The 8,511-nt window shown below is 41.0% G+C and overlaps 2 non-coding genes across 2 annotated transcripts; both read right to left on the bottom strand.

Annotated features, from left to right (window-relative positions):
• Positions 1–2,963: 2,963 nt before the first annotated feature.
• Positions 2,964–3,070, bottom strand: LOC130734754 (small nucleolar RNA R71). The gene has a single exon (XR_009018100.1). It is a non-coding gene; the product is annotated as a small nucleolar RNA R71 (small nucleolar RNA).
• A 5,086-nt stretch (positions 3,071–8,156) lies between these two features.
• On the bottom strand, positions 8,157–8,263 carry LOC130734753 (small nucleolar RNA R71). Its single transcript, XR_009018099.1, has one exon. It is a non-coding gene; the product is annotated as a small nucleolar RNA R71 (small nucleolar RNA).
• Between the last annotated feature and the right edge of the window lie 248 nt (positions 8,264–8,511).

Here is an 8,511-nt window from a genome sequence, read left to right as displayed (position 1 = left end):
TTTTCTTTTGGGGATGAGTGATTGCATGCTTTGGGGAAGAGAGGAGGAGACTTCGGTCTTCCGAGTGTTTCTTAAGGATAGAATTGGTGTGAGTCCATAAGGGTCCATCTTTGACCCTTCACCATAAAATTTCCCTGGAGGATCCTGACTCACTCGTACTTCTTGGTTCTGTATTGATTTCACTCTTTGCATGCTTTGTTATACTTGCACAATTCTTGAGACTTGTAGGTTTTTGAGCTTCAGAGTTGTTGGTTTGAACATTTGTCCTTAGTTGTCCCATTTGAGCCTTATTGGAGAATTTGTTGTAGCCAAGTGATTGGGACTGATGTTTGGTTGGATTTTGGGGAGTGTTGGTCCTTGCATTGTTTTGGAGCTAAGTAAAGTTGAAAGTGTCTCTTGCCCCAAGTGAAAAATATTGAAAAAGAAGAAAAATAAAAAGAAAAGAACTCCTAATCAAAGTTGGAGTGCAAAAAAAAAGAAAAGAAAGTTGAAAAAGAGGGGTCAAGAGACTTGTGCTTATTAAGTTTGTTTATTGAAAGCTCCGGGGTTACTAATGGGACCACACTCAAGATGCTTGAAGCTTTAGACTTCCTTAGGGACCAACCACCTTGTACTTCACCAAGCCAACATTTCAACCCTTTGAAGTCTCATTGAATTTGTGCATGTTTAATCTTGGTTTCTCTTGAGTGAATGATATCCAGAACCTATGAACTGCTTGTGTGCTCAGTGCACTAAATATATATCTCATTATAGGAATTTTTGATCTATATGCTTCTCATAGTGGACTCTACACTCTTCTTTTGGAACCAGCTATGGTTGCTAAATCCCCCGGTTTTTGTGAAAAGTATTCCTTGTTGAGCACTTGTTTTGGGAGCATTTCTTGCGCTTGACGGCAAGCGAGTGTTGTTTACGCTCGAGGGCGAGCTGTCGTTGAGTATAGTGGTGTGATGACCCTAGTTTAGTAGTGTTTTCAGGGTCATTTATTAGTTAGTTTTGTGTCTTTTTGTTGAGTCTCATGTAGTGTTTCATGCATTCTCATTCATTTTTATCTTTATTTGTGTTTTTACTTTGTTTTGGTAATTTCATAGTTTTATAGGGACAATTCTTGCATTTTAAGTAAGTTTAGGACTTGCATATCCTTTCTACTTGAATTGAGGGTCTTTTGTGCTAATAAACTCTTGGAAATCCTAGATATTTTCCTTGCTTTGTTCCCAAGCAGCTAGGTCTGAAAACTGATGAAGAAAGAAGGTCAAAAGGCTTGGAAAATTGAAGGGAGGCTTAAAGGGGAGTTAAGAAGAAGGTCAAGAGGCTTTCTAGCATGTAGAGAGCGCTCAGGCGCTCGTGTTGACCGCCTGAGCGCCAATTGATTCGCTGTTTACATGATGCAAGAAAGGAATTGGTGCCTAAGCGCTCCTGTTGAGCGCCTGAGCGCCAATTACCTCCAGAAGCTGCTTTTTCCACTTGGAATTGGCGCTCAGGCGCTCTGAATTGGCGCCTGAGCGCCCAGACTCGACCTGTTTGCCTATAAATAGGCTTTTTGTAATTTCTTTTGTAACTTTTGTCATTTCTATACATTCCTAAATAAGTTAGAAGTAGGGTTAGGCTCTGGAGCTTGAGGAGAAGCATTCTCCAAGTCCATGTTCCAGGTTTTATCCTTTTTTTCTTGTATGTATTCTATAGCCATGCTTGGCTAAATCCCTTTTGCTTTGGGTTCTTTGTAAGACTTATGATGTTTTAATCTTAATTCCTATTTCTATTCATGAATCCTCTGAGTAAACCCTTGAATCCCATATCCATGCTTTATGTTTCAAGTTAGAACATGTGCTAGCTTTATACTTTTCTATAATAGAACGGAAGTTTGTTATAGATTAGGGACTTGTTGTGGGATTACCTCTTCTATACTTGCTACTAGGAATAGAGGAAGGGTTGGGGTTTGTTGGCCTGAATTGCATGCTTAATGCCTTTAGCAAATGTTTAGGTTATCAAGGAATTGTGCTTATCTTTTGGCTTAAGAGGATTGTCTATGCGAGGCATCGATAGATGATTGATTAGGCTAGAACATCAAGGAGAGACTCGGAGTTTGGTGGATAGAATAGGTTGATTAGAACTGAATTAGTCAAGCAAGAACCCAAGGCATTTTCACCATTGTTTATCACACACTTATTTTTGTTAGCTTTCTAATTATGTATCACAACAATCAATCAACCTTTAAAACTGAATTATACTCGCTTTCCTACCGTGAACTCGAGGCTTAAACTGAATTGCCACACCAATTCCCTGTGGTTCGATAAATTAAAACCGGGTGAATTCCGTACACTTGCGGATTGACCAACAAGTTTTTGGCGCCGTTGCCGGGGAATTGTTTGTGGTTTTTAGTTTAAGTTTTTAGTTTATGGTTTTATTTTTTTTATTTTTATCTTTGTCTAGAATTGGTGCTACTAATCTTTCTCTGTTTAGTATCAAACTTTCAGGCTACTCTAACAAGAGACACCACCATGGGTGGCCAAATGACGGAGGAGGAGATGCAAGCCCATATCGAGGCAAGAATCCAAGAGGGGATCACCCTCCGATTATGTGAACAAGAAGTTGAGAATGCCAACCGGTCTCTTCCGGAACTCACTTCGGCTACCATGAGTTATGACTATCCCGGGAGCATTGTCTTTCCCGAGGGAGTGGGAAAGTTTAAGTTGAGACCGACATTCATCAACTTGGTGAGCCAAAACCAATATGGTGGAGGTACTTTGGAAGATCCACATGCTCACATGGAGAGGTTCATCCGGAACTGCAACACTTAACGGGTGAACAATGTTCCGGCGGATGCAATTCGGTTGAGCTTGTTTCCATTTTCTTTGAAGGACACCGCTGAGGAATGGATGAATTCTCAACCTCAAGGGAGCTTCACTACTTGGGAAGACTTAGCGGAAAAGTTCACAACAAGGTTCTTCCCAAGAGCCCTTTTGAGGAAATTGAAAAAAGACATCATGAATTTTGTGCAACCCACTGAAGAAAATCTCTATGAAGCTTGGGAGCGCTTCAAGAAGCTCTTGAGGAAATGTCCTCAACACAATCTCACCCAAGCTGAATTGGTTGCAACATTTTATGATGGTCTACAATATTCTTGGAGGTTTGGCCTAGATGCGACTTCAAATGGCGAGTTCGATGCTCTTCCCCCACAAGCGGGGTATGACTTAATAGAAAAGATGGCAGCGAGAGCGATGAACTCTGAAAATGATCGCCAAACCCGAAGGAGTAAGCTTGAAGTGGAAGCTTACGACAAGCTCTTGGCCTCCAACAAGCAACTCTCCGAACGAATTGCGGAGATTCAAAATCACATAGAGGCGACCAATTTGGTCGGTGCTACAGCAGCCAAAGTGGAGTGTGTGGCTATTGGAGGGCCCAATGTTAGTGAATTTTGCACCATTACTAGTCAGGGTTTCCGAGGTCAAAGCTCTGGACTTTCTCAACAAGTCCCAGAGCAAGTTGGTGAAAATGATGGTGGCAAGAAGAGCTTAGAGGAGCTATTGGAGAGTTGCATCAACCGCATGAACAACAACCATAAGAACCAAGAGGCAGCTATCAAGAACTTGGAGAACAAACTTGGCCAGCTAGCCAAGCAAATTGCCGAAAGGCCTCAAGGTAAATTTCCTTCCGATACTATCCCCAATCCCGAACAAGAAAATTCTGCTATTGTTACCACTAGGAGTGGGAGAGTGTTACATGAGTTAAAAAAGCAAATTGAGGGGAAAAGTGAGAAAATAGTTGAGGAGGAAGTGAGTGTTCCTATAAAAACTAGAGTGATGAATGATCCTATTCCTGAGCTTAGCAAAGTTCCATTTCCTAAAGCATTGGCTAAAAAGAATTTGGATAAAAAGTTTTCAAAATTTATGGATGTTTTTAAGAAACTCCATATTGATATCCCTTTTTCCGATGCTTTAGAACAAATGCCTATCTATGCTAAGTTCATGAAGGATATCCTAAATAAAAGAAGGAAGTTGAGTGAGTTTGATGAAACTATCATGATGACCGAGGAGTGTAGTGCCATTTTGCAAAGGAAAATGCCTAAGAAGAGAAGGATCCTGGGAGTTTTACTATCCCAGTGGAAATTGAGGGGTTGACTGTTGTTGAAGCCTTGTGTGATTTGGGAGCGAGCATCAACTTGATGCCGCTTAGCATGTTTAGAAGGCTGAACTTAGGAGAGGTCACCCCGACCATGCTCTCCTTACAAATGGCTGACCGATCCCTAAAAACACCTTATGGGATCATTGAAGATGTGATGGTTAAGGTTGATAAGTACGTGTTCCCAGTTGATTTTGTGGTGCTAGACATGGAGGAGGATGCTAAGATTCCTCTCATTCTTGGCCGACCCTTCTTAGCCACTGGCAGGGCGAAGATCGATGTTGATAAGGGTCAGCTCATTCTCAGAGTTGGTGAGGACAAGGTAAGATTTTCAGTTTTCAATCCTAATTTACAAACTAACATTAATGATGGTTTTGTTTGTGATATGATCAAAAGCTTGTCCAGGTCTTCAAAGGAGACTCCCAAGGTAAGTGAAAAAGAAGTTGAGCTTAATAAAGCTCTCATCAAGCTTGTTAGTGAAAACAAGTATGGGGGGTCTAAAGATGAGAATTTGCAAGCCCACACGGCCCGATTCACACAGGCTAGTCACCTTGTTAAGATGGAAGGTGTGACTAGTGATAATTTCAAGATTAAGCTCTTCCCTCACTCCTTGAAGGGGGGAGCAAGGATTTGGTACGATGGTTTAGATGAAACCCTCTCTTGGGAGGAATTGTTCCAAAGGTTTTGTGCAAGGTTCCTACCTTGCACATGTGGAAGAAATATTGATGGTAAGGAATTTCCTTCCTAACACCAAAGGAAGGAGAGTCCACCTAGGACTATAACTTAGGGCTGCTTGGGAGACAACCCAAGTCTTGTTTTATTTTGCTTGTTTGTTTGTTGCATTTTGCAGGGAATGAGAGCCTGAATTCTGGTAAATGAGGTAAACTATTTCCCTTAGTTTAGCTCATGCATTTTTGCATATTTTTCTTTTGTAGCTTATATTTTTCTTTTATTCATGCATTGTTAAGTTAGAGTCAGTTTTTGGGGTCGTTACTTCCCTATACTCACATGTTTTTGCCCGTAGTTATGCTCTCTAACATGTTGCTAGTTTTGAAAATGTTTTTGTGAATACTTGGTTTTCTTTTGGGGATGAGTGATTGCATGCTTTGGGGAAGAGAGGAGGAGACTTCGGTCTTCCGAGTGTTTCTTAAGGATAGAATTGGTGTGAGTCCATAAGGGTCCATCTTTGACCCTTCACCATAAAATTTCCCTGGAGGATCCTGACTCACTCGTACTTCTTGGTTCTGTATTGATTTCACTCTTTGCATGCTTTGTTATACTTGCACAATTCTTGAGACTTGTAGGTTTTTGAGCTTCAGAGTTGTTGGTTTGAACATTTGTCCTTAGTTGTCCCATTTGAGCCTTATTGGAGAATTTGTTGTAGCCAAGTGATTGGGACTGATGTTTGGTTGGATTTTGGGGAGTGTTGGTCCTTGCATTGTTTTGGAGCTAAGTAAAGTTGAAAGTGTCTCTTGCCCCAAGTGAAAAATATTGAAAAAGAAGAAAAATAAAAAGAAAAGAACTCCTAATCAAAGTTGGAGTGCACAAAAAAAAGAAAAGAAAGTTGAAAAAGAGGGGTCAAGAGACTTGTGCTTATTAAGTTTGTTTATTGAAAGCTCCGGGGTTACTAATGGGACCACACTCAAGATGCTTGAAGCTTTAGACTTCCTTAGGGACCAACCACCTTGTACTTCACCAAGCCAACATTTCAACCCTTTGAAGTCTCATTGAATTTGTGCATGTTTAATCTTGGTTTCTCTTGAGTGAATGATATCCAGAACCTATGAACTGCTTGTGTGCTCAGTGCACTAAATATATATCTCATTCTAGGAATTTTTGATCTATATGCTTCTCATAGTGGACTCTACACTCTTCTTTTGGAACCAGCTATGGTTGCTAAATCCCCCGGTTTTTGTGAAAAGTATTCCTTGTTGAGCACTTGTTTTGGGAGCATTTCTTGCGCTTGACGGCAAGCGAGTGTTGTTTACGCTCGAGGGCGAGCTGTCGTTGAGTATAGTGGTGTGATGACCCTAGTTTAGTAGTGTTTTCAGGGTCATTTATTAGTTAGTTTTGTGTCTTTTTGTTGAGTCTCATGTAGTGTTTCATGCATTCTCATTCATTTTTATCTTTATTTGTGTTTTTACTTTGTTTTGGTAATTTCATAGTTTTATAGGGACAATTCTTGCATTTTAAGTATGTTTAGGACTTGCATATCCTTTCTACTTGAATTGAGGGTCTTTTGTGCTAATAAACTCTTGGAAATCCTAGATATTTTCCTTGCTTTGTTCCCAAGCAGCTAGGTCTGAAAACTGATGAAGAAAGAAGGTCAAAAGGCTTGGAAAATTGAAGGGAGGCTTAAAGGGGAGTTAAGAAGAATGTCAAGAGGCTTTCTAGCATGTAGAGAGCGCTCAGGCGCTCGTGTTGACCGCCTGAGCGCCAATTGATTCGCTGTTTACATGATGCAAGAAAGGAATTGGTGCCTAAGCGCTCCTGTTGAGCGCCTGAGCGCCAATTACCTCCAGAAGCTGCTTTTTCCACTTGGAATTGGCGCTCAGGCGCTCTGAATTGGCGCCTGAGCGCCCAGACTCGACCTGTTTGCCTATAAATAGGCTTTTTGTAATTTCTTTTGTAACTTTTGTCATTTCTATACATTCCTAAATAAGTTAGAAGTAGGGTTAGGCTCTGGAGCTTGAGGAGAAGCATTCTCCAAGTCCATGTTCCAGGTTTTATCCTTTTTTTCTTGTATGTATTCTATAGCCATGCTTGGCTAAATCCCTTTTGCTTTGGGTTCTTTGTAAGACTTATGATGTTTTAATCTTAATTCCTATTTCTATTCATGAATCCTCTGAGTAAACCCTTGAATCCCATATCCATGCTTTATGTTTCAAGTTAGAACATGTGCTAGCTTTATACTTTTCTATAATAGAACGGAAGTTTGTTATAGATTAGGGACTTGTTGTGGGATTACCTCTTCTATACTTGCTACTAGGAATAGAGGAAGGGTTGGGGTTTGTTGGCCTGAATTGCATGCTTAATGCCTTTAGCAAATGTTTAGGTTATCAAGGAATTGTGCTTATCTTTTGGCTTAAGAGGATTGTCTATGCGAGGCATCGATAGATGATTGATTAGGCTAGAACATCAAGGAGAGACTCGGAGTTTTGTGGATAGAATAGGTTGATTAGAACTGAATTAGTCAAGCAAGAACCCAAGGCATTTTCACCATTGTTTATCACACACTTATTTTTGTTAGCTTTCTAATTATGTATCACAACAATCAATCAACCTTTAAAACTGAATTATACTCGCTTTCCTACCGTGAACTCGAGGCTTAAACTGAATTGCCACACCAATTCCCTGTGGTTCGATAAATTAAAACCGGGTGAATTCCGTACACTTGCGGATTGACCAACAAGTTTTTGGCGCCGTTGCCGGGGAATTGTTTGTGGTTTTTAGTTTAAGTTTTTAGTTTATGGTTTTATTTTTTTTATTTTTATCTTTGTCTAGAATTGGTGCTACTAATCTTTCTCTGTTTAGTATCAAACTTTCAGGCTACTCTAACAAGAGACACCACCATGGGTGGCCAAATGACGGAGGAGGAGATGCAAGCCCATATCGAGGCAAGAATCCAAGAGGGGATCACCCTCCGATTATGTGAACAAGAAGTTGAGAATGCCAACCGGTCTCTTCCGGAACTCACTTCGGCTACCATGAGTTATGACTATCCCGGGAGCATTGTCTTTCCCGAGGGAGTGGGAAAGTTTAAGTTGAGACCGACATTCATCAACTTGGTGAGCCAAAACCAATATGGTGGAGGTACTTTGGAAGATCCACATGCTCACATGGAGAGGTTCATCCGGAACTGCAACACTTAACGGGTGAACAATGTTCCGGCGGATGCAATTCGGTTGAGCTTGTTTCCATTTTCTTTGAAGGACACCGCTGAGGAATGGATGAATTCTCAACCTCAAGGGAGCTTCACTACTTGGGAAGACTTAGCGGAAAAGTTCACAACAAGGTTCTTCCCAAGAGCCCTTTTGAGGAAATTGAAAAAAGACATCATGAATTTTGTGCAACCCACTGAAGAAAATCTCTATGAAGCTTGGGAGCGCTTCAAGAAGCTCTTGAGGAAATGTCCTCAACACAATCTCACCCAAGCTGAATTGGTTGCAACATTTTATGATGGTCTACAATATTCTTGGAGGTTTGGCCTAGATGCGACTTCAAATGGCGAGTTCGATGCTCTTCCCCCACAAGCGGGGTATGACTTAATAGAAAAGATGGCAGCGAGAGCGATGAACTCTGAAAATGATCGCCAAACCCGAAGGAGTAAGCTTGAAGTGGAAGCTTACGACAAGCTCTTGGCCTCCAACAAGCAACTCTCCGAACGAATTGCGG

The sequence above is a fragment of the Lotus japonicus genome, chromosome 1 (assembly GCF_012489685.1).
Source record: "Lotus japonicus ecotype B-129 chromosome 1, LjGifu_v1.2".
NCBI classification, from domain to species: Eukaryota; Viridiplantae; Streptophyta; class Magnoliopsida; order Fabales; family Fabaceae; genus Lotus; species Lotus japonicus.
The sequence above is the reverse complement of the archived record's forward strand: the minus strand, read 5'-3'. Positions and strand labels throughout refer to the sequence as shown.